Source organism: Ovis aries, chromosome 25 (assembly GCF_016772045.2).
Source record: "Ovis aries strain OAR_USU_Benz2616 breed Rambouillet chromosome 25, ARS-UI_Ramb_v3.0, whole genome shotgun sequence".
NCBI lineage: Eukaryota > Metazoa > Chordata > Mammalia > Artiodactyla > Bovidae > Ovis > Ovis aries.
Genome location: NC_056078.1, coordinates 24979636 through 25005782, shown reverse-complemented (window position 1 = coordinate 25005782; position 26147 = coordinate 24979636). Strand labels below are relative to the sequence as shown.

The 26147-nt window shown below is 47.4% G+C and overlaps 2 long non-coding RNA genes across 3 annotated transcripts; one reads left to right on the top strand and one right to left on the bottom strand.

Annotated features, from left to right (window-relative positions):
• Positions 1-1422: 1422 nt before the first annotated feature.
• Positions 1423-24399, bottom strand: LOC105604969 (uncharacterized). 2 transcript variants are annotated; one of them, XR_009598600.1, is made up of 4 exons: positions 17056-24399; positions 15751-15858; positions 14919-15075; positions 1423-1533 (listed from the first exon to the last, which is right to left on the bottom strand). It is a non-coding gene; the product is annotated as an uncharacterized LOC105604969 (long non-coding RNA). The 2 variants fall into 2 exon arrangements; XR_006058055.2 differs by lacking the exon at positions 1423-1533 and adding an exon at positions 3964-6747.
• LOC114110841 (uncharacterized) lies at positions 6740-24483 on the top strand. The gene is made up of 4 exons (XR_003587002.3): positions 6740-12482; positions 15047-15185; positions 17182-17256; positions 24375-24483. It is a non-coding gene; the product is annotated as an uncharacterized LOC114110841 (long non-coding RNA).
• The last annotated feature ends 1664 nt before the right edge of the window (positions 24484-26147 follow it).

The window sequence follows — 26147 nt, the reverse complement described above, 5'->3', positions numbered from 1 at the left end:
GTAACATCAAAGATCACTGATCACCATAACAAATAAGGAAAAAATTTGAACTACTGTGACAATTACCAAAATGTGACAGAACCATGTAGTGAGCAGATGCTGCTGGACTTGACACAGGGCTCCCACCAACCAATTTGTAAAAACCACGGTATCTTCCAAATGCCATAAAGTGAAGTGCAAGAAAACAAGGTGTGCCTGTCGCATTCAAGATGTATGGGTTGGCTAAAATGACTGAGGGCGCTACTGATTCTTTCTTCAGAGTAAAAAAATCTTACTTAAGGGTGATGCACTGGGCTAAACCCTTGAGGCATCCCAAATCCTGAGGGATTCTGGTTGCCTAATGTGACCATCTAGCTAACTGAATTCTGCCTCTAGGATATTGTATTTTTTTTTAAGAGATTGAGTCTTTTTTTACATTTTAAATTTTATTTAGGCTGTACTGGGTCTTCATTGCGGCATGCCGGCTGTTTGTCGCAGTACTCAGACTTCTCTTACTTGTGGTACGAGTGCCTAGTTGCAGCGTGTGGGATCTAGTTCCCTGACCAGGGATCGAACCCAGGCCCCCTGCGTTGGGAGCATGGAGTTTAGCCACTGGACCACCAGAGAAGTCCCTGTTGTATCTGTCTTGATTGGACTCTTCATGCAAGGTGATACAGGGAACTGGGGCTTCACTGACTTCAAATAACACATTGTATGAACTGGTCTTGTGGCTCCTTGCTCGAAATGCTTGCTGTATGCTTACATGGGTAGCAGAATTTGTTCTGATACCTAATTCATGATAACCTGGCAGGGAGATTGTAGGGGGAAATAACTAATCTCACCTTTAGTGGCTACTACGCCTATGAAAAAGAAACCTACCGATTATGCACAACCAACCTGGCTGGCATAAGTTGGCATCCATTCCTCTGTTTCCCCCTCTGTGAAACCATCAGTTTGGACTGTTTCTTTTCTAGTTCTAACAATCTTAGCTATAGTCCTCACAGACAAGTCAGTCAGCAAATAAACGCTGAGCTTCTCCTGTGACTCAAGCCCTGCCCAGGGCTTTGGGGATACAGCTATAAACAAGATAGACAACAGCGCCTAGTCTCTTCTATTGAGGCATTGGAGGGGTGGGGGTGGGGGTGGGGATATGCAACATGTATGACCACTAATATAAGACAAAGATAACTGCAGGTACTGACAAGTGCTGAAGATACAGGAGAAGACCTTCTGAGTGGGAGAAGCAACAGGTACAAAGGCCATGAGAGAAGCTGCAGCTTTGAGAAGGTCCATGTGGCTTGTGCAAGGACCTCAGGAGAATATAATAGAATGGAGAGAGATCAGAGGCATGGGAAGAAACCTCACAACTTTTGTAAACAGTTCAGATTTATTTCCAGGTTTAGTGAGGGCCATGGGTACTGTGTTTAGCCGGGACGTGATCCTGAATCTGATTTAAACTTTAGAAGGTTGCAGCTGGGACTTTCCTGGCAGTCTGGTGGTTAAAACTCCGAGTTTCCATTGCAGGGGGCACAGGTTTGATCCTTGGTCAGGGAACTAGGATCCCACATGCCACACAACCAAAAAAAAAAAGAAGACAGTTTCAGCACAGAGGACAGACAGGAGGGGGCCAGGGCTGGGGGTGAGGAAGGCTGGTTAGGGAGCCTTTGCACAGGGTCAGTGTGAAGGGCTGTGGACTAGTGGTGCACACTGGGAATGGTGACAGGTAGCTGCACTGGGGATGTATCCTGGAGACAGAGCCACCAGGGTTTACTGACAGATTGGGTGTGGAATGTGAGGAAGGGAGAAATCAAGATACTCCGAAGTGTTTTTGCTTTGAGCAACCAGGTAAAGTTTGCTCCCATTTACAAACATGAGGGATGTTACGAAGAATGCTGCTGCCGGGGAGTGGGGGAATGTGGGTCAAAAATCAATTACTTTGGCCATTTAATTTTTTGAGATACCTTCTTAAAACCCAGGTAGAATTGTCCAGGGAACTCAGAAGTGAGGTTTAAGTTAGATGATATAAGTTTGAGAGTCATCAGATCAATTTAAATCATTCCTCCAGTTCTTCCCCTAAAGTACTGCACATTTGAGTCTATTTATTTCTTCTGGAGGAGGGACTTTTGCTGTCCTTCAGGTTTTCCTTGACTCTTTTGGGGGCCATCTCATGGCTCAGAATTTAGGCCACTTTTCCTTCCCATGCCATCTTAACTCTCAAGGATCTCTGTTTATTCCCAACCAGTTATTTATTAAGCATCAGGCCCTGATGCTTCCACATTAAGCATCAGGGCTTTCACATAACTACCTCTTAATTTCTCACCACCCATAGAATTTGATTTGATGAATCCCACTTTATAGTTGAAAGGTGAAGGAAACTGAGATTCAAAGAAGTAAACTGATTTATCTCCAGTGGGAAGTCCAAATGCTCTATGAGCCAGCAAATGATGTGCTTTCTACCGAATGCAGATGTGGCCCAGCTGCGCTAGAGTAAAATGAATTAACTATGTGGCTTAAAAAGCAACTGGAAATAATACACCATAGCTCAGATACTGAGTTCAATACTGGTTAGAGTTGCAACTTTCCGTAGCATTATTGTGCATTACTGCAAGATAGTAGTTCTGTGAGATAAGTGTTTTGTTAAAAAGGATCTATCAAATAAGTCTGGGAAATGCTGAAGGACTGTTTCAAAGCCTTTACCATGAGAACAGATATTGTTTCTCTCCAGTAAGAAAGAGGGAGATGCAGCTTTTCTCAACTATATTTGACTGCACACCTCTATCTTCCCCCAGACACCAGCTTTAACATCTCAAACACTAGTGTCTGTTAGTGGTTTGTGGGACATTTAAAACTGGGACAGTCCCGAGAAATACAGTCCACCTGGGACTGGAGGAGCTTGGGTGCTAAAACTAGGAAGGACCAGTGCAAAAGCAGGACAACTGGTCATCCTATTTCTTTCCATCCTTTCCATCATCTCACAGATGTTCAGAGGGGTGTAGCCAGTGTAAGACAGCTTCAGACTGTGCCCCCTAAAGTCAGAGAAAGAGGAAGAAAACACTCAGGGGACAGGACCAGTGTCTTCAGGTTCTGGAGGCTGTCATGAGAGGAAAGGGAAAAGTTCATTCTAAGGGATCCCTTGGGACAGGGACCGAGGAGACATGCTGAGGATGAGTCAAGCTCCCTGAAGCAGCACAGCTTTGAGAAAAACACTGTGATTCAGGATTGGGGGGGTTGGGGTAGGGGCAGGGTTACATGCCAGCCCTACCACACGCCAATCAACTCTGAATGAGGCTCTGGGAACCCGAGTTACCCTCCTGGGACACCAATGCCATCTGTGAAATGGGACCCTACAAGGTAACCAAATGAAATTATCGAGCATTGTACTTAAAACAAAGCTGGTCCTAAAGAACTGAGTCAGATCTGCCCACAGTTGACCCAGTCCAATGGGGACCAGTAGACATGGTGGGTGGTAGGACTGACCTCACAGACTTTCCCTTCCCTCACAGCCTGGGTGCTGACCCTGTGCTTGGCATTGACCCTCCCAGGGCATTTATCCTCTGGCTGGTTTTCTCCTTCAAACTTTTTGGAGCCACCTGCCAGCACTGGGAGGCAGGCTGACTCCGTGTTTGTGTGCCTGATTACAAATGAGAAAAGAGGGTGGTTAGGACATCAACCCCATCCCCACAGACCAGAGAGGAAATTAGCAGTAAATCAAGTCTGACAGTCGTGATTCAGGGAGCAGCCAAGCTGGGAGGATCTTCAGAGATCATTCGGTCCACCCCTCTCATAAATGAACAGAGGAACTTAAGCTAAAAGAAGCCAGCATCCTGCTCACAGTTGCCTATTTACACCTAATGCCCTCTTCTATATGTGTTATATTGCACAATAAAAGAAAAATGTTTTTTGAAAAGAAAACAGTTTTTAAATATGCATATCCTCTATGATTAGTGAAGTCAAGTGTAGTTTTACATGTTGATTAGTCGTTTGTAGTTTTACAAATTTTATGATTTTATTTTCTGTATATTTTTTCTTTGGCTGCGCTGTGAAGCATGCGGGATACCAGGATCCAACCCATGCCTCCTGCAATGGGAGCGCAGAGTCTTGATCACTGAACCACCAGGGAAGCCCCCTTTTCCCCTTTGTACATTTTAAAATTAACTAATAGATTCCTTTAAGTAGGCAATGCCAAGGGCTGACAGACTGGGGAAATGCCATTCCCACCTCTTCTTCCCATAGGGGAGAGGCCCTTCTGGAGAAGACTCCAGGCTGGCCTCTCAAACAGAGGAAGGGTCTCGGAGCTGGCCACCCACAGGGGTTGACCTCACTGGGGCCCGGCCGGGAATTCTGGGAAAGCAGCCTGGGTACACTGGTGCTGGACCAGGGCTGTGTGACTCACTGGGAGTGGCGGGCACCCAGGCATCAGGGCTGCAGCAGTGGTTCCACCTATCATGTGGAAGAGCAGGGCAGCTGCTTCTGGAAGACTGGGTGCTGCTGGGGGTGGGGAGCCTCAGAGGAGGTGGCTGGGCCCCCAGTGCAGTCAGAAGGTACCAAGATTGGGCCTTGGGGAACACAGAACTGGGGTCTGAACCTGATCCTGTAGCTACTGAGGAAGGGATGTAAGGCTTTTACACTCAGAAAATGTTCATGGACTTGCTGATCTACGTCAGGAAGGTTTACAAGCCACAGCATCCTGCCCCGTGCTGGTTGCTAGGGGACCTCCAGCAAGGGTAGGCCTAAGGGCAGACCACCCAGTTTAGAGCTGACACAGTGCTTTCACCCACATATTAGAGCCCTCACCACTCCTAGATTTACTTGGCTATCACCCTCCTTCCCCATGGTTGTTGGCACCATGAAGCAAGGACCATCTCACCAATTGGTATCTGAGGGCCTCGTGGGGTGTTGGACACACATAGCTGCTCATTAAACATGGACACAGCCACACGAGCCACCTCTGCCTGCAGCTTCGTTCAGACCGCAGGTTCCGCCCTCCCCTGGGGCTTCCACCAGAAACCTAGTCCCACAGACATTTAATGTAAAACTTGTCCTGGGAGGAGCCAGTTCCCTTCTCCCAGACTTGCAGACTCCTAAGGCCTACATTTCCCTGTAGGCCATTTCAACTTCCTCTTTCCTGTTTGCTGAGCAATTTGCATCAGCCACGGCTGCTACTCTCTGTCTTACATTCCCAAGTCCCTCTCTGTCCGGCTCAGAGAAAATAAAAGGCTTTCCATTAGCAAAACTCCATTTTCTGTTACAAACATGTATTGACTGAGGGATTTTTTTCCTTTTCCATGGGTCATCAGAATATCCTTGGGTGCAAAACTAGACAAGGAAGATAATTCTTGCTTTATTCACGAGGAGTGTGTGTTGCACGCAGCCCTACAGTCTACACGCAGGCTAGGGCTGGTTTCTGCTTCCTACTGAGCCTCCTCAATCGTCCCCCCAAACACTGGAGCAAAGCGGGCTCCCTCTCTGCCCCCAGCAAATGACCCCAAACCTTCACAAGAACTGCAGAGAAAGCAGGCTAGTCTGACTTCTGGAGGGTCAAGTGGGGGCTGGGGAAAGAACACTGAAAATTTAGGCTGCTAAATACTAGTTAGTTCAGTATGTCTTAGGAACCTGTGTTTAAAATCAGCTGGGGTGGAGGGAGTCATGGGATTCTTCTGGTAAAGGATCTAATCCTTTTCTATTTTTATTTTCATATGAAGCCAAAACAACTGCCCCTAGAACATCCTCCAATTCAACACCGCTTATATTTTTTTTTTTTTTTTGCCACACCTGGTGGCTTGTGGGATCTTAGTTCCCCAACCAGGGATTGAACTCCAACTGTAGCAGTGAAAGCACCGAGCCCTAACCACTGGACTGCCAGGGAATTCCCCTGCTTAAACAACTTTTTATAACATGATGCAGAACTGTATTTCACGTTACAGTCCAGTGTACAAAACACACAACTCAGCAAAAGCTGCATGAAACAAAGTCACCTTTGCCACAGGATGCATTCCTGTATTTTCTATGGTCTCCCTTTAAACACTAGTCATCACCCACTGTTTGAAATCACTAATTCAAACTGTTGACCAAATGCCTCCAGAGAAGCCCTACCAGGCCTGTTTCAGCAAACAGGTAAGTTACACCTGGATTTATTATAACATTTGTTTATACAGAGACTACCCAGGTATTAAGCAAAAGCATAACCCATACAAACTTGGCTCAAGTGAATCCTGAGATTGCCTTGACTGAGCACTGAGTGCATATCCCCTCCCCCTACCTGCCACTCACTCTCTGGGTGAAATAACCAGGAAGCCAGGAAAGAGCATCTAAGGCCACAGGGAGCCCCTACATCTCCAAGGACAAGAGAAGGTCTGGGGCCCCACCCTCTGGAGTCACAGCTCAAGGACCAGTGGTGGGAAAAAAGGCACAGCTCCTTTTGGCACGAGGTAGAAAGGAACTCCTGGTTCCCAGAGGTGAACCACCCCCCGCCACAGTAGAACCCTAACTCTTCTCAGGGAGCGGGCTGCTTCTGCCTTCCAGCTGTGTGTGGTCCTGGGGGGCCTGCCCCACCCAGCTGACCACCATGGACCAGAGGGGAACTGCGCTGGGGGACCGGTGGATCCCAGGCGGCCAGTGAACATCTGAAGATGCCTCGGGTGGACAGTGGTGAAGGAATGACTGTTTGCCAGACCCTTGCTTTGCCAAAGGCCCAGGAGAGCAGAAAGGGCTGTGTCTTCTACCACTTATTGGCTCGGCCCCACTCTGGACGTGTCAACAGCCTGAACCCTAGGGGGACCAAGGGAAAAAAAAATATGAGCAAGTAAAGAAAAATCACACTTGCTTGAAAGGACTCAGTAACAACGGGAGGAAGCCCTAGGTGAACATGTAAATTAGAACTAGCAAGACAGACAGAAGAGGACTTCAAAGAGAGAAAAAAGGGTCACGGAAAGATGTAGCTGGAGCACACACAAAAAGATTCCTGCAAACTAAAAAGTATGACTTTCAAATATAACAATCCAATAGAGACAGCGCGTGCTGCACATTGAGTCCTGGTCTGAAAGGCAGAGAGAGAAGTATCTCAGAATTCAGAGGAAAAACACAAAGACGTGGATTAGAAGAAAAAGATGAAGAGATGTGGAGGCCAGATCCAGGACGAATGTGGTAGATGCTGCTGCTAACTCAACCCTGTTCTCAACCTCCTCCTTCCTACTCTGACTTCACTGTGGAGGCTGGACACGTGAAGTATACTTATTACCAGCTTCCCTTGCTTGATACTGTTCTGGGTTCGTAGACATCCAGAAAGATTCTTTGTCTTTTCTGATATAATTAGTGTTAGGTAGGCAGAACAGGGAAAAAGTCCAAAATGGTGGTGGCCACAGACAAGGAAGGGAAAAGCCCGTGAAAATGAAACAAAAGAAGGTCCGAGGTCCGGAGTGAGGACCTCAGGTAAAACAAACACCACTCCTGGCTGGCCCAACGTACATAGGACAGGCCCAGGGAGAGAGAAACATACAAATAGAAGAGCCAAAGCCAGCTCCCTCTCTCTCTCTTTCCCGCGCGCTGGGGCGCTCTTCTCCTCGTGTCTTTAGATCGACGTGCCCTCATGCCTGGAAGATGGATTTTCCTACTATCTTCTAAATAAAATAGAGCTGTAGCACTGAGCTGTAACACTGATTTGTCTAAGAGCTATAACGGTCTATCCAAGACCTGAGAGCTGTGACTCACCGAGGGGGCTTTAATGTCCGTCACTCCAAATCTTTGTTGTGACAAGAGAAAGGATCGAGGAACATACACTCACGTGACATCTATGGTGCCGTGACTCGGATGTAACCTGGCTGAAACAATCTCCGCGTGGAAGAGGCCAAGCACAGCCGGAGCCCAGCTCAGCGAAGCTCCCGCGGTAGAGGCGGAACGCGAAGAAAATCCAGCGCAGGGGAAGGCCCATCGTGCTGGAAACCGGGACGGCGGAAAGCCCAGTCTCAGATCCCAGAAGACCTCCAGTTAAGGAAAGAGGTCCTCGCTGTTCTGGCTGGAGGGACATGCCTAACGAAATCTTAATTCCTTTACAACCTCTTGTTTCCTGTTTCCTCGAACCTCCCGCGAACAGGCAGGCAGCAGGGGGCACAATTGAGGGACTCTGGAGAGGCTACTCCTCAGCATGTCCCAAAGGCACTATCTGCTGAGCCCCAGTAGCTGTTACACAAGCCGGTGGGGGTTCTTCTGTCCTTTCTCTTCTCTGTGCCAAGGATCAGACCAAAGAAACGGTGAGCACCGGTCAGATATTTAGCAAATTTTCCGGCGGGGTATGAAGGGGATTCCTTGGCACGTTTTTCCCACTGCTTTTTCCTCCTGTCCTTCAGCTCTCTCCCGGGACTCAAGCCTGGCCAAAACTAATAAAGTTCAGGCTCTGAGGTCTCATTACAAAAATTCACTGAGAGTCAAAGCGATAGATAAGAGGTAGATTTGTTAAGATTCAGAAAAAAGTGCTGCATTCTACGGGATACTGGCCATTGAATGCGGCCTGGCTCGGTTTTGCTAGAGGGGTAAATTCATATGCTAATGAGTGTGAGGATCATCCCAGCCATTGGGGAATCACCCACTCCTCCATCTCTTTCACAGTGCCTTGGAGCTGTCCTGCCACCTCTGGGTGTGTCTGTTGGCTTATGGATTGGAGATTAAGGTTTACTTGAATTTGACTTGTCATTTTAGACCCAATTGATTTTAACTGGTTTACATTATACCCTTGTGCTATGTCATTCTTTCAAAGGTTGTGCTCTGTCCTCTTTCCTCCTGTTTCATGCTCTTTTCCTGAGTCCCATCCAGACCCACAAGTTTTCCTCTACAATCTTCTGGAGAGACAACCAGAAAATAACTGGTTTTGGGAGGGAAATACTCTATAATATCCAACCCCCTAATCCTACCTAGTACTGGTCACACTGGAGACCTTGGGGACTCCCAAACTCCAGTCCGGGGGTCCCAGGAGGTCATCACGCCTTGACCTGCCTAGGGATCTGGTCCTCGAAAGGTTGTCATGCCTCAACCTGTTCGGGGATCCGCTAGTCCCAGGGGTCCCAGGAGGTCATCACGCCTCGACCTGCCCAGGGACCCAATTCTCGGGAGGCCGTCACGCCTCGGCCTGCCCGGGGATTCGATCTCTAGGAGGCTGTCACGCCTCAGCCTGCCTGGAGATCTGCACCCTAACCCGGGGATGCCTGGCTCTCAGGTTGCAACAGTTCTGGGTAAGACAAGCTTCAAAAAGACTCACCCCTAACGAAGTCCACCCATAAAAATTGAAAGAGATCCCCATGTCCAAATTTTCTTCCGACTAAGGGATATGAAGGAACTCTGTCTTAAATATGGGATTGTTGTACGCCCTAAAAGTGAGCCCACTAGGCACATGGTGTTAGGCACAGGCAACCAAGGGAAGGAACCCCCTCGTGAAGGCTCACCATCCACAGCTCCCGAGTTGCCTGGTGCTCCTTCCTTGTATCCAAACGTGCCCTCGTATCCGGGAGCACCCCCTCTACAAAAGCCAGCTAGAGTATGTCCTTTAGTTGAAACTGGAGGAGAATTCAGACCAACCCGGTTCCATAAGCCCTTCTCCCTCTTAAAACTAAGACAGATCAAACAAGATCTGGGAAGCTATACACATGACCCAGGCAAACACTTAGATACATTCCAACATATTACCTTGGCCTTTGACTTGACGTGGAAAGACATCATGGTCATATTTAGTCAAACTTTATCTGACCCTGAATATACTAGGGTCTTAAAGGAGGCCCAGAGGTATGCAACAGGGCTTCACATGTCCAGTGATAGACTCCCAGTAGGGGAAACTGCAGTCCCCTCCTCCGATCCTAATTGGAATTATAATGACCCTGAGCACATCTGGGAAAGAGATCATTTTCTAATCTGTGTGAAGGCAGGACTGAAGGCAGCCCAACAAAAAGTAATTAGCTATGCCCGGGTCTCAGCAATAACTCAGGAGCCCAATGAGAACCCCATTGCCTTTCTGGAAAGGCTAAAAGAGGCACTCCAAAAGTTTACCAATCTGGACTTAGACTCTTACAAGGGACAGGTGATTTTAAAGGACAAATTCCTGTCCCAATGTGCATCAGATATCAGAATTAAGTTACAACAGCTACAACAGCAGGACCCCGCTGCCTCTTTAAATGAGATGGTCCAGACAGCCACCAATACCTTTTAGAACAGAGAACAGGAGAAGGAGGCCAAGGCCCAGGAGAAGGAGAGAAAGAAAGAGACAAGGCATGCCCAGATGCTGGCTGCCCTCCAGGGAAGCCCTATGGCAAATCTCAAGTCCTTGAAGGACAGGCAAAAGACAAATGCCTGATCTGTAGACAGGCGGGGCATTGGGCCAAAGAGTGTCCAAACCATGACAAGTCTCCTAAAACAGCTTGCCACAAATGCCATCAACTGGGACACTGGGTGACACTCTGCCCTCGGGACACAAGAGCCTCAAGGTCAAGCGCCAAGCCTAACCTCACGATGGTTCAAAAGGACTGAAGCTGCCCGCTCCAGCCAGCCTGCCTGTCACAGATAACCATCATGGGGCTGGAGCCAAGGGTGCAACTGGATGTGGCAGGTAGGTCCGAGAATTTCTTGGTTGACACAGGGGCCACCTACTCTGTCTTGATCTCCTACTCCGGACCCTTCTCCTCCCAAACCTGTACCATTTTGGGTGCTACAGGAAAAGCAACTACTAAAAGATTCACCCAAGTACTTCTTTGTTGCTGAGATGGACAAATATTTTCCCACCTGTTTCTAGTGGTCCCTGAGTGTCCTACTCCCTTATTGGAAGAGATATACTCACTAAACTGGGGACCACCCTTGTGATGGGAAGTTTTTCAGCCCCTAGAGCCCTGCAGCTCCTGGTTACTACTGAAAAACCCATTACACCTTCAATAGAGAGGGACCAAAAACTATGGGAAGACAAAATTAACCCCCAGGTGTGGGACCAGGGGATTCCTGGGAGAGCCCACCAAGCTGAACCAGTCATCATTGTCCTCCAAGATCCCACTTGGTTTCCTAACCAGAAACAACACCCTCTCAAAAGAGGCTCAAGAGGGACTACAGCCTTTAATAAATAAATTCCTTGCCTGTGGGCTATTGGTCCCCACCAGTTCACCATGTAACACCCCAATCCTCTCAGTAAAGAAAAAAGACGGAACCTGGCAAATGGTTCAAGATCTCCGGATCATAAATGAAGCTGTAGTCCCCCTCCATCCCACAGTACCCAATCCCTATGTAATCCTGGGAGAAATCCCACCCAGTGCCAAGTGGTTTACAGTCTTGGATCTCAAAGATGCATTTTTTTGCATACCGCTGGCTAAAGAATCCCAATATCTTTTTGCCTTTGAGTGGGAGGCCCCAGGAGAAAAACGCCAACAGATGACTTGGACAGTATTACCCCAAGGGTTCAGAGATAGACCCCACCTGTTTGGACAGGCCCTTAGCCGGGATCTCCTAGATCTGGACCTGGGACCTAATGGGAAAATATTATAATACGTAGATGACCTACTAATATGCTCTTCAGATGAGAAAAGTGCCCAACAACACACAGTTCAGGTTCTAAACTGCTTAGCAGAAAGAGGAATATAAGGTCTCCCGTGCTAAGGCACAGATGGTCGAGACAAAGGTCACTTACCTGGGAGTTCAGATTACACACGGGTCCAGGAGGCTGTCCTATGATCGGGTACAAGGAATCCTCCAGTTGCCCTCCCCCATGACTCGAAAACAATTGCAAGCTTTCCTGGGGCTAACTGGATATTGTAGAATCTGGATACCCAACTATGATCTAATTGCCCAGCCCTTATATGAAAGCTTAAAGGGACGAGATGATTCAATCCCACTGATATGGGGAGCTCCTCAAGAGAAGGCAGAGGCTACACTAAAACAGGCCTTAACTCAGGCACCTGCTTTGAGGTTGCCAGACCCAGAAAAAGCATTCCAACTTTATGTCCATGAAAGAGAGGGAATAGCCTTGGGAGTGTTAACTCAAAGGTTGGGATCTGAGCCCCAGCCTGTAGCTTACTTATCCAAAAAGCTTGATCCAACTACCCGAGGCTGCCTTCGAAATCTTGCAGCTATTGCAGTCATGCTAGAAGATGCTTTAAAACTCTCCTTTGGGGGCAAACTATTTTTACCAGCCACCAAGTAAAACAACTCTTAAATGGGAGAGGCCATTTATGGATGTCTAATCAAAGAATCCTTAGATATCAAGTAATGCTGATGGAAAATCCAGGCCTCACTATATCCCCTTGTGAGGTTCTTAACCCAGCCACCCTCCTACCTACCCCCGAGGGCTCTCTCCCCTTTCACTCTTGTCTAGAAACCTTGGACCACTGGACAAAACGCCGAGAAGGATTGTCAGAAGATCCTCTGACCAACCCTGAGGAACTCTGGTACACTGATGGAAGCAGCTTTGTCTTGGATGGAAAAAGAAGAGCCGTATGCAGTAGTCTCCAATTTTGAGACCATAGAGGCTAAGCCTCTGCCACCAGGTACTTCAGCCCAATTAGCTGAGCTCATAGCCCTGACTTGAGCTTTAGAGCTGGGAAAAGAAAAAAAAAAAAAAAGCCATTTACACTGATTTCAAGTCTGCCTTTCTGGTGCTACATGCACATGTGGCTATTCGGAAAGAAAGGGGCCACTTGACCACCCAAGGGTCCCCAATGAAATATGGTGATCAAATTCTTCGACTCTTGGAGGCAGTCCATCTGCCCACTGAGGTTTCAGTCTCCTACGGTAAAGGACACCAAAAAGGGAGCACAGAAGTGGCACAAGGGAACCAAGAAGCTGATCAGGCAGCTAGGAGAGCAGCATTACAGAACCATGACCTAATAGGGGTTGCCACCTTAGTTCCACAGACTAATTTGCCAGAAACTCCTTCATATACTGAAGGTGAGACTCTTAAAGCTAAGAGCAAGGGCTTTCAAGAAGATCATATGGGGTGGTTCCAAAAGGAGGGACTCCTTTTTCTGCCTGGGAACCTCCAATGGAGGTTGGTTAACTCCTTACATGCCACTACTCATTTAGGAGAAAAGGTCCTCCAAAGATTATTAGAAAGGTCCTTCAGAGGAACAGGCTTCCAAACAACTATAAGACAGGTGGTGTCTTCTTGTCCCACTTGCCAATTAAACAACCCCCAAGGAGCTCGAAAACCCCAGCTGGCCCACCCCGTCCAACAACGAGGGGCCTACCCAGGAGAGAACTGGCAGATGGACTTCACCCAGATAGTCCATTAGTCCATTAGACTTCACCCATTAGTCATGATAGATACATTCACAGGATGGATTGAAGGCTTTCCTACCCAGACTGAGAAGGCTGAGGAGGTGGTAAAAAACCTGCTCCATGAAATCATTCCAAGATTTGGTCTGCCCAGGTCATTACAAAGTGACAATGGGACATCATTTACTTCTAAGGTCACCCAAGGGGTCTCAAAAGCATTGGGCATTACTTATTATCTCCATTGTGCCTGGAGGCCTCAATCTTCGGGAAAAATAGAGAGAGCCAATCAATTCTTAAAATCAGCAATAAAAAAGATAACCCAGGAGACCTCCCTGGGATGGAAGGAGGCTTTACCGATAGCCCTCCTCTGCACCCATATCGCCCCTAAGGAACAGGCTGGTCTTCGTCCTTATGAGATGCTATATGGGAGACCTCTCGTTTATGTCAATGACCTCTTCCTAGATCCGGAGGCTCAGACCCTCCAGTCTTATACCATGGCCACTGGGCAATTCCAACAGGATATATGCTTGTGGGGTATGAACCAGGACCCAAAAGATTCTAAGGAGTCAACACTATATGCTCCAGGACTCAAGTCCTAATTAAAGTCTGGAAAGATGGGTCCCCAAAAGCTCAACTCCAGCCCACATGGAAGGGCCCCTACCCTGTAATACTTTCTACTCCCACAGCAGTCAAGGTACCAGGACATGACTCCTGAATTCACTACTCATGAGTCAAGCCATGGAAGAAAACAGAAGAGGACACTCAATACACCTGTGAACTCCTGGGAGATCTCAGATACCTATTCAGGACTACCAATGAGTGCCATTCTAATGAACACCCCCCAAATCTGTTTTCTGGAGATAAGATTTCTCAAGATAGCTCTAAAGAGCCAACACAGCTTGACAGAGATTGTACTCCGAAACAGACAGGAGATAGATCTTCTGATCCCTGAACAAGGAGGGACTTGAGCCATCCTGGCGATGTGAATTTAAAAATGACTAATGCCCCTACTAGTCCTTGTTATGCTATATTGATGATGCTTATGATTATTCCATGTACTCTCAGGTGTCTAACCTGTTTTGTCTCTGCCCCGGTCAACCAGCTACAACATACAGTGCCAGTTCCACAAAGATATAAAACTCCAGCCGACCACAGGAAATATCACACACCCTTAGATGGACACCGCTATAAGGACTCTGAGGCTTGAGACTAGCAAGAGGGGGAGGCCCAACACCCCTCGCTGCCCCAGTTCAGCAGGAAGTAGCCAGAGAGACCTCGACGCCCCTATTCCCAAAGAATTGGGCCTCCCATCTCTTGAGGGGGAATGTTAGGTAAGTAGAATAGGGAAAAGGAGTCCAAAATGGTGGTGGCTAAAAAGACAAGGAAGGGAAAAGCCCATGAAAATGAAACAAAAGAAGGTCCGAGGACTGGAGTGAGGACCTCAGGTAAAACAAACAACACTCCTGGCTGGCCCAACGTACATAGGACAAGCCCAGGGAGAGAGAAACATATAAATAGAGGAGCCAGAGCCAGCTCTCTCTCTCTTTCCTGCGTGCTGGGGCGCTCTTCTCCTCGTGTCTTTAGATCGACGTGCCCTCACGCCTCAAAGATGGATTTTCCTGCTATCTTCTATATAAAATAGAGCTGTAACACTGATTTGTCTAAGAGCTATAACACAGTCTATCTAAGACCTGAGAGCTGTGACTCACCAAGGGGACTTTAAATGTCCATCACTCCAAATCTTTGTTGTGACGAGACAAAGAATCGAGGAATATACACTCGCGTGACAATAATTAGTGTCACATGTTTTTCTCCTTTATTCCTATGTTGAATGCAGACATGATGCCTGGAGCTGCAGCAGCCATCCTGTAACCATAAGAAAGAGGCCAAGAGAAGTGAGGACATACCAGTCGAAACCCTGATGCTGTCGAACAACAGAACCCAAGTCAGCAGCTGCCTACCCAGAGCCCTGTGAGGTAAGGAAAATAAGCACCTATTTATTCAAGTCATTCTTTACTCAATTGTTCTGCTACATTCTTACATAATATGAGAAGAAATTAAGAAATTATAGAAGAAAAATTCCCTGTGAAGAAAAACTTGTTTTCAAAATGAAAGGGCTCACTGAGTATCATATTTAAAACCAATACCCTTATACACCTGATATAAATTTGTCAATTTATACCTGAATTCTACATAAAAAGAGAAAAAACTACAGTCTTACAGCAGAGAGAGCAGCTTCCTTAAAAGAGAAACAAACATCAAACAAACATTAGAGTTTTCATTTTTAGCTCTTGAATCTGGACACCAGAGAAGCAATGTCAACAGATAATCGACAGGAAATAATAAATCAGTTTTAAATACAGGGTGTTTTCCCCAGTCTCGAGTTCCCTGGGTAATTATTAGCCACCACTTGGGAATTTCAAATAGAAAACAGATAAAAACTGGCTTGAAGAGTTCAAAGAACAGACATCTTTACATCTATGTGCCATTTCATCCTCCAGGATATCTTCCCGACCCAGGGATCAAACCTGTGTCTCTTACCTCTCCTGCATTGGCAGGTGGATTCTTTACCACTGTGCCACCTGGGAAGCCCCCTTTGTATCTATATCCACATTTAAAGAGAAAATGCTTTTCTTCATGCTTCAAACACTGTAAACAGATAAATGGCAAAGATTAAAATCTGGGCAACATTCAAAATCATAAGGTTAATAAAACTTGCCTCTTGTTGTGAGATTAGTTGCATGCACGTATCCACTCAGTGGGGAAGGAGGTGGTGGTAAGTGGGGGAAGGTGGGGGAAAGACGGACATTTGAAAAAGCAATAACAACACAATGCGGTAAGTGTCAACATTGGGAAGGAGCAGTTGCTTAGATCTGTGTGTTCAGGGAGGCTTCCAGGAGGCAGCAATGTTAAAAAGAAGCCTGCCAGATTAAGTGGACATTGCCCCAGTGAAAGGATGTGTAAGAGGGTCTCAGAACAAGGGGAGAGTGGTTCCCAAACTTGACTGCAAACTAGAACCACCTAGGGATCTCTAAAAAGTACTGACGTCTGGCTCCCACCCCCATGCCCTCCGTGCCGTGCTGTCTCTCAGTCGTGTCCGACTCTTTGAGACCCCATGGACTGTAGCCCACCAGGCTCCTCTGTCCATGGGGATTCTCCAGGCAAGAATACTGAAGCATTTATTCTGGGTTGCCATGCCCTCCTCCAGGGGATCTTCCCAACCCAAGAATCGAACCCAGGTCTCCCACATTGCGGGCAGCTTCTTTACTGTCTGAACCACCAGGGAAACCCAGGAATACTGGAGTGGGTAGCCAAGCCCTTCTCCAGGGGATCTTCCCGACCCAGGAATTGAACTGGGGTCTCCTGCATTGTAGGCAGATTCTTTACCAGCTGAGCTACCAGGGAGGCACCCATGCCCTCCGCCTCCTGCCTTAACTCATCTGAGCTGTGATGTGGCAGCAAGCATTTTCAAAGCTCCCCAGGTGGTTCTAATGAGCAGCAAAGTTTGGGAACCACGGGCCTACACCAAGCTTGAGGCCAGAACCTGTGGCTCTCTGTAGGTGGAACTAGGAACTGGAGGCAGAGAACAAACAGTGGGAATGGAGAGAAGTGGATGAGTTAAGATTTAGGATGTAGAGTGGACAGGAGTGAGTGATACTGGGTGGGGAGCAAGTGTAGAAGCTGCTGTCCCTGATGCCCAGGTTTCAGGCTTGGGTGACTGGGGGCATGTGGTCCGTTTTCTGAGATGCAGAACACAGCAGGAGAAAGGGGTTGCACGCAGGAAGATCTCCTGATTAGAGGTGATGCATGCTTATTACAAAGAGGTTTGGCTTAAAAAATCTTAACCCTGGCCGTGGTTATCATCATCACCATCTTCCCCATCATCTGAGTCTGAGAGGCTGCTTGAAGCCCTTGTGCTCACAAGGATTAAAGTAATGATGTCGCCCTCTGGTGTCACTATCTGTCTTACAGGCACTCAGGCGTCAGTTGACACACATGCAGGAGATGGACCCAGGACCTGGGCCCAGGGAGGAACAGGAGCTGGAGGTGAGCAATCAGAGATGATCTTTTTTACTGCTCAGGCTACAATCTCCCAGGGAGCCCCAATGCTTGGCCCAACTTGAATAAGGTCTCCTTGGGATAAGCCGCTGTCCTTGCAAAGTGCTCACCTCATGGAAGGAGGCTTGAGCGGGGGCTACTGAATGGGGAGTTTGCTGGTGGGAGCTGCAGGCATGGCTCTGTCAGTACTGGCTGTTCAACCTGCAGTGAGCACCTTACCCGGGCATCAGTGTCCTTACCATGACGAGGTGCTCCTGGAGGACTAACAGTGTATCCATATTGATGATCACAACAGCGGACAAGACTGACCTTCTCTGCCTCAAAGGAAGAGACAAGTGGCAGTTCTCATGTTCTCCAGAAAGGCTGTCACATGCCAGTAAGGAGTAGAGGGCAAGTTTCCAGACAGGCTTCTGGAAGGAGGTAGCATTCCATCCGGGCCCTAAAGTGTCTGTGGCCAGACACCCCACCCTTGGGACATTCAGGAGAAACTTATCTCAGAGAAGGCCTGTGGTCGGAGAAAAGAGGGTATGGGCTCTGGAGTCAGACAGACCAGGCTTGACCGATGGTTCCCCCAGCTGCATGACCTTGGGCAAGTTCTTTAACCTTTCTGAGCGTATAATCTCATGTATGAGACTGGGTTATAATGAAATGACAACTGCAAACTCTTATTTAGCCCTGTGCACCAGGTACACTTTGCATGTATTAACTAATTTAATCCTCACCACAATCCTACGAGATAACTAGCCCTATTTGACAAACAAGGAGGAGGAGGAACAAAGAGGTTATTTCACTGGTTCAGTCCCCAGGCACATGGGCACGTGGTGGGTGGACAGTTACTTCTGTGACCACAGAGATGATAGTCAATGGATTTTACTGGAACAGGTAAGCTTGTTGGCAGAGCTCAGCCTCCTGGGAAGGTCAGTGTCGAGGAAAGAATTTCAAGAGGCAGAAAGTGACATTCTCCAGCAAGCATTAAGCACAGTGCATGAAGCTCTTATTTGTGACCACATCATGATACCCTATGGTTCCTGGGACTTCCCGAATGGAAGGACCATTTGGCTAAAGAAAGGCATGGGCTCTTAGAACTGGCTTCTTCCTACCAGCCTCAGTGGGCCCCACAGTACCAAAACACAGCTGGGTCTTAAAAATGAAAAACATTTCCTCTCCCAACTGCCCATGTAGCTAAGGGTGGTCATGTGACCTTGTTCCGGTCACATGATATAAGGGACATCTGCTGGGAGGGTGCTGAAAAAAGATTTCCCTCCCTAACAAAGGAGAAATGCCTGGAAGGGGAATTATTTTCCTTCCTGCTCCCTTCCTGGAATGGGAATGCTGTCATGTAAGAAACTGCTACTTGGAGCTGTTGGAGCCATCTAACAGCCAAGAGGCAAAGGTCAAGGAAAAAAAAATTCCTAAAGAACTTTGAAACTGTCGCACTGTTTAGCATGGAATCACTGACCTCCTGACTTCTGGTTATGTGCGAAAATAAGCCCCCATTTGTTTAAGTCATTATTGCTTATAGCAAAAAGTTTTCTACCATTACACCCAAGCTGTGTCAATATATTCATTTGTTTGCCCAATCATTCATTTTATTTAACCAACAAATAGCATCTAGCGTGCACAGTGTGTCAATCATAATGGAGGGAAAGGAAGATATGACCATAATGAAGACAGATAGGACTCCTGGCCTCATGAATTTCTTAGCATGGGTCAGGGTATTAACAAGAAGGAAAGCACAGGCATGCTACTGGAGTATAGGACAAAGATAGTCAACCTGTGGAATCATCAAGGAAATTCTTAAAGGATAGTGTATCATGAAGGGCTCAGTGCTGTAATAGAGCCTAACATGCAATGCCTTAAATAAGAGAGAAGTTTGTTTTGCTTTGTTTTTCTTTTTCATGCAACAACCCTGGGTTTTGCCCGCCATAAGACAGGGCTGCCCTCTCTGGATTCAAACTGTCAGCTCCTGTTGTTACCATTTCCCACCCAGTAGGAAGAGGGGAGTGGAAATGGAAAGCAGCCAACTCCTTCTCTAAAGATGAGACCTTCAGAATGGCCATCATCAAAAAGTCTACAAATAACAAATACTGGAGAGAGTATGGAGAAAAGGGAACCCTCCTAACCTGCTGGTGAGGATGTGAGTGAGTGCAGTCACTATGGAAAATAGTACAGAGATTCTATTTAGAAAACTAAAAATTGAACTACCATAGTATCCAGCAATCCTAGTCCTGGGCATATATCCAGACAAAACTATAATTCAAAAAGATACATGCATTCCTATGTTCATAGCAGCACTATTCACAATAGCCAAGACATAAAAACAGCCTAACTGTCCATCAACAGATGAATGGATAAAGACGTTGTACAACATACAATGGAATACTACTCAGCCATAAAAAACAATGAAATAATGCCACTTGCAGCAATATGGATGGACCTAGAGAGGCTCATACTAAGTGAAGTAAGGAAGACAGACAAATACCATATGACATTGCTTATCAGTGGAACCTAAAATAGGACACAGATGAACCTATATATGAAACAGAAATAGAATCAGGGACGTAGAGAAAAGACCAGTGGTTGCCAAGGCAGAGACAGGTGGGAGGGGGCTGGACTGGGAGTTTGGGACTAGCAGATGCAAACTAGTATATATAGAATGGATAAATGACAGAAGTCTAATTGTACAGCACTGGGAATTAAATTCAATATCCTGTGATAAACTATAACATGAAAATATGAAGAATGTTCATATATGTATAATGAGTCACTTTGCTGTACAGCAGTAATTAGCACAACATTGTAACTCAACTATATCTCAATAAAAAATAGATTAGAAAAAAAAAGATGAGGACTTACCTGGTGGTGCTATGGATGGGAATCTGCCTGCTAGTGCAGGGGACACAGGTTCAATCACTGGTCCGGGAAGATTCCACATGCCATGGAGTAACCAAGCCCGTGGGCCACAACCGCTGAGCCCGTGGGCCACAACTGCTGAGCCACTGACCCTGTGGGCCACAACCACGGAGCCCGTGGGCCACAACCGCTGAGCCTGTGGGCCACAACTGTTGAAGCCCACCCTCCTAGAGCCTGTGCTCAGCAACAAGAGAAGCCACGGCAGTGAGAATCCCACACACCGAAACTAGAGCAGCCTCCACTCACCATAACTAGAGAAAGCCTGTATGCAGCAATGAAGGCCCAGGACAACCAAAACTTAATTAGTTAATTAATTAAAACTTTAAAAAAGTAAGCTGTTTAAAAAAAAAAGCAGATGAGACTTTGAAGTTGTCTATATATACATGTCACATCCTACTGGTCAGGTCTTAATCATGTGACCACCTCTGGCTTGGAAGGGAGGCTTGGAAATACAGTCCATTAGCTGGGAAGCCAGGTGACAATAGGTAACAACAGAGGCAGTTTTATTGCTACAAGAAGCAAGGGGAAAGTGGTCCTGAGAAAGAATTAGCAGTAAAAGAATGAGGCTATTTTCCTCAACCCAGAGTGCCAGGGTCCAGCCCTGGTGGATCCAGGGTGATTCGAAGGTGGGGACGGAGCCAGCGTCTTTGGAAAAATACATATTTAATCATAGATCTAGAGAGATTAGAAATGGATAGTGTAGTAGGAAGATTAGTGGAGAAAAAGAGGCTGAATAACTTGGATTACGTGGAATAGCATCCATGCTCCAGACGGGAATTCAGCCAGAAAAACGGGAGCAAGAAAGAAGCGACATGGGGGAATCAGTCTTTCTGGAAACTGATCCGATTTCTTTATTTTTCAGGTTTGTTTATATACCTTTTTGTTATACATAGGGATGAATACAGAGTCACGTGGGGGTCAGCAGACCTGACCCTTGTCACAATCAGGTGCTTCATATAAAATTATACAAAGGTCTTATGAGTTTCATCATCTTTTAGCCATGAGGTCTGCTGACATTTTATGGCTCTTTCTGATACCTGTCAGTTAACCAGAAAACTTATTTTTCCAGGGGTGATTTTTTCTTAAATCAGGCGCCACCCTCCAAATAAAGTTGCATTCCTATAGGGTGAGGGTGTAGTGAGTTACAATCAAGAAAGGAATTTACTTAACCTAGGGTTTAACATGATTAATCTTAAAGGTTAATACTTATTTTTCCTATGCTAGTTATATTCATTATAAGGGCAGGAATATGAAAGTTTTAGCAGCAAATATTGGCTCAACAAATGTAAACCCTTCACCAATGTTCCCCTTAAGATCTATTTTGTTTTAAGATACTGATAAAGTTACATTTTTGCATAGCAAGGACACAGTGATTTATAGTGATTTATAACAAAGTACAGTGATCTATAACCAAAGAGAAGATTCATTAACTCAAAAAGTCTAGTATTGCTAACATCAAAAAACTACTATATTTCCTTTTCTATATTCCAAATACATTGATTAATATATTCCCAGGTGCCTAAGGATATGGAGGCCTGATGGCAATCATTGACTCATCAATGAAAAAAGCCCTATGCCAATACTCCAAACTCTGTGCTGTTTATGGCTGAGGGGCTGTCGCACAAGCTAGTCTGTCAGCAGAGAGGTTTGACCTGAGACATCCTTGTCACACCCAGGGCAGGGAATTAGCAGTAATTATTGGCAGGACAAATGAAAAAACCCTTCACCAATATAATTCCTAATCATCCTACTAATACTATACTAATGATCTTCTAACTTCTCAAAAGAGTCTGTTTTTAGAAAGTTTTAAAACATCCTGTGCCTCTCACTGTTGGGAGGCTGTAAACAATCACATGTGGCCGGACGAGCCTGATGAGGCAGGCCAGAGAACCTCCAGAGTTCGTAAATTGAAACACTCTTGTCACACCCAGGAATTTTTATTAACTGGAGCTGCAAGTTAACTCATTCTCTGAGAGAAATGGTTATGGGGGAGAGCTCCCTGTAAAGTACTCTGGTTTTGGGGTAGATGCTCGGGAACAGGGGGTTTCCTGAGGCTTGATCACGCCTTTGCGTATGCCAAGCTTCCTTCCTCATGACTTTGCCACGGGCGGAGTTCCTCACGCTGGCCCCCAACACCAGAGAGCAATGGGGATTCATTGAGGGTTACAAGCAGGAAGTGCGTGGTCAGATAGTGTTTTAAGAGGTCACTGTGGCGGAGGATGGAGTGGAGAGGGACAGAGAGTACAGGGGTGGTAAGCTCTCTGCTCCTCCAGGATTTGGCTCTCCATCTCGGCTGGAAGCTTCTTGAAGGTAGAGACATGATGCTTTCTCCTAACTCCGGGATGATTGCAGGGAGTCTCTCCACTCCCAGTCCAGTTGAGAGACCCCCTGCAGGGCACAGGACTCAGACCTTTCAGCAGAAACCCTGACTCTCTGTCACCCCCCTTTCCTCATTCATTCCCCCCTTCCTCACGACAGCACAATTGCCAGTACCAGGGCAGACACCAAGTGCCCTCTGTCTGCAACACCCAGGCTGCCTCTGGGATGACCCCAGTCACCTAACTAGCAATCCCCTCCTAGGCAAGCCTCGCCCACTTCCTCCTAGGCCTGCCATAGATGGGCAGATTTTGCAGAAGCCTGATGTTGGGAAATGAACCCGTTTGGTGTTAAGAGCTTCTGAGCTCTGTGTACACCAGCACCGCAGCAGATGTAAACACTCACGGCCTCTCTTCTCTGGCTAGATAAACTTCAGGCTTTTAGGGGGAGGCACCGCCCCATCACACTCACAGTGTTTAAAAAAGGTGTCAGCTGCAGCGCGTGCTCTTGGCAGACTGCAACTGTCCCTCTCCCAGCTGAAGTCCCAGATTCTGGGCCACTGATGCTCAGGCCAGGGGGGTGGGGGCCCAGAGTTCATCTTCTAAAGGGGCCACATCTTGGGACCCTCTTGTGGACAAGGTGGGGCAAACTGAGGAATAAATCCTAAGATGCTGTGGAAACACTCAGCATCCTCCAAAAGCTCTGCCTGACCTACACAGACATGTTTTTTTAGTTTAAGTTTTAGATTCTGTGAAAATAAGAATGCTACTCCCATCACCCCTGACCAAGTGATGTTCTAAACTTTATTCATTATTTGTTATTCATGTATTCATCTGAGATTTATTGAGCACCTACTGTGTGCCAGTGTGCCAGGTTTTACACTGCCCTGCCCACTCAAAGTTCCCTAAAATCCCACCACTGCCAATCCCATTAGTTTAAGGTTTTCACATCTATCTATCTGTCAAACATCTGTCTCTTTATTAGATATGTTCTACCTATTATAGATAGATGCGTCCATGGTGGCTCAGACGGTAAAGAATCTGCCTGCAATGTGGGAGATTTGGGTTTGATCCCTGAGTTGGGAAAATCCCCTGAAGAAGGAATGGGAACTCACTCCAGTATTCTTACCTGGAAAATTCCATGGACAGAGGAGCCTGGCAGGCTACAGTCCACAGGGTCACAGAGTCAGACACAACTGAACCACTAAGCTGCAGCATTATAGATAGATAGATAAATAGATGATATATGCAATATATACAATTTACCATCCCTCACCCCTGAGTCATTTTAAATCTGGTTCATCATTTTCATTCAGTCCACACTTAGAGGTACCTGCGATATGCTCGCTGCTCTCCTGGACAAAAGACATAAACTAGACACAGCCCAGGCCCTGAGGAGCTCCCCACCTGTGTAACAAGGAGGTGACCAAGAAGTGGCTTCATGAGAGCAGAGGCAGGCAAGCCAGCGCAGACTGTGCAGGACGAGGGAAGCCATCAGGAAGCGGCCCCCTTCACAGGCCAGAGGACCCGAGGCCAGCCTACTCCTCTCAGGGGCTCCCCCTCTCTTCTCCAAATGAGGAACTAGATCAGGACTCCTGTGTCTTTGAATTTCATGGACCAATAAAATACCAAAACACCTAACTGAGGGAACCATACAGCTCATCAGCATGGTATTCCACTGAGTAAGAAACGTAAAAGGAAACGAAAAACCAGGGAGGCAACTACCATCTGCCATCACCATTATTTCCTGAAAAAAAGGATATTTCAACCCCCAAAGCAAGAAGGGCATAGTTTCAGAATGAAGGCTGATTTTTCAAATGGGATTCATTCACCCAAATGAACAGCTCACTGTGCTGTCCTTGTCCTCGTCTTGCCCAGCCCAGGTGAACTTCGTGGTGACCAGATGACCTGCAGCCACGTGTGACCCGCTGAAGCCGTGACCAGGTGGTCCAAGCCCAGCCAGAGACATGGTCGGGCGACTGCCAAAGGCATCTCTGGGACACTGTTGAGGGGCACCTGGGCCACAGCACTTCCTGGAACCCCTTTCTTTCTCCCATCCCTTACACCTGCAGCAGCTCCCACCTTCTGTTCCAAACTCCCTGAAGTACAATTCCTCTCCCATTCTAGTCTTCAGGACTCCAGCTTCAAAACCACAATAGCACAAACCATGAGGGTAACTCTAATGGGTCCTTCTAGCTCAGAGTGATCTGACCTGGGGCTGTCCAAGGCCACTGTCTCACCATCACTGCTCAGCCACCCCCTTTGCCCACACCTGCTTCTCTCCCCTCCCTTCCCCAGGGGTTGATCCCATGTGCTCCTTAATAAACATCCTGCACTCTAAAGTCGGAACCAGAGTAGCCTCCCGGGGTACGCAACCTGTGCCACTGCTCAGCCCATCCAAACAGAACTGATGGGCAGCAATCTCCTCCACTTCCTGATGGAGGAAACTTCCCATACAAATCCTCGAGGACCAAACTGGAACCTGGACGTATGCAGAGGAGCTAAAGGAATTCAGAACGTTTTCCTGTCTTGAGAAAGACCGGCTTTCACGACCATTGTTTAGTGATGGACTCCGCAGGCCAGCTCTGCGCGCCCCTCTGTCCAGGGTGGCCCCCACCCTCTCCTTCTACGAGGCCACCAGTACATAGTTGGAAAGCTACAAGAGCACATGATTTAAGGGGGAAATAAAACTCTTAGATTTATCAGCTCCAAAACATAATCCTCATGTAAACACTGGAGGTGGTGGGATGCTGGCGGGGAGGAGAAACGGGTACTGTTTGGGGCTTCTCTGATGGGTGACACGCGTCGGTGTCCTATCCTTGCACTCTGCGTGTACCTGAAACTCAACAAATTCTGACAGCCTGGAGGAGGAGGCAGAACAACCAACAGAGTAGGTTGCCCCAGCTTACATCCTTATTTCTACACATTCTGCCTCCAAAACCCTGGTCAGGGAAGCATAAGACAAACAAGCCCCGAACTGGAGTGTCTGTGGCTCTCCTGCCAAAAGACATCAGAGGCAGAGGTCGTTCAGCAAAAGGCAGTTGTCCAAACAGAGGATGGTGGCCCAACCCAGACAGGGAACAGGCCTCCCTCTGCCCCATGGCCTCGCCGGGGTGGGAGCCCTTGTGTCCTAAGCTGACTCTGGGAGGGCAGGAGGCCCAGGGTCCTACAGTATACACACCCGCGGGAAGAGTAGGGGTCCCCGGAAGCTGGCTGGAGTCCAGGGAGACAGCACACACTTGGCACAGCAGGGCTGCCCATGCTGGTGACTGAGAACCCTCCAAGCGTTAAGGAGGGACATGCCCTGCCCTTCTGCGGCTGCCCAGTCTTGATGGTCTACACCCCCACGGGTGTGCACAGGTGCACGGATGTGCATGCGCTTACACATGCCAGTCACATACACATACAGTCACTCAGACAGCAGCTTCAGGCAGTGCCCGACACATCACACAGTCAGCGTGCAAGAGTGGAGTCTGCGGGCCGCCCCTCGGGGTTTTCTGGAGCTCACAGGAGAGGCGGTGAGCCCTGTCCTTGTCCTAAGACAGTGGTTCTCAAAGTGAGGTCCCTGGGCCAGCAGCATTAACATCACCCGAGAACGTGCTGGACGTGCTTTGCGTTCTGTCTTGGTCACAGAGCCCTGAGCAGGCCCGG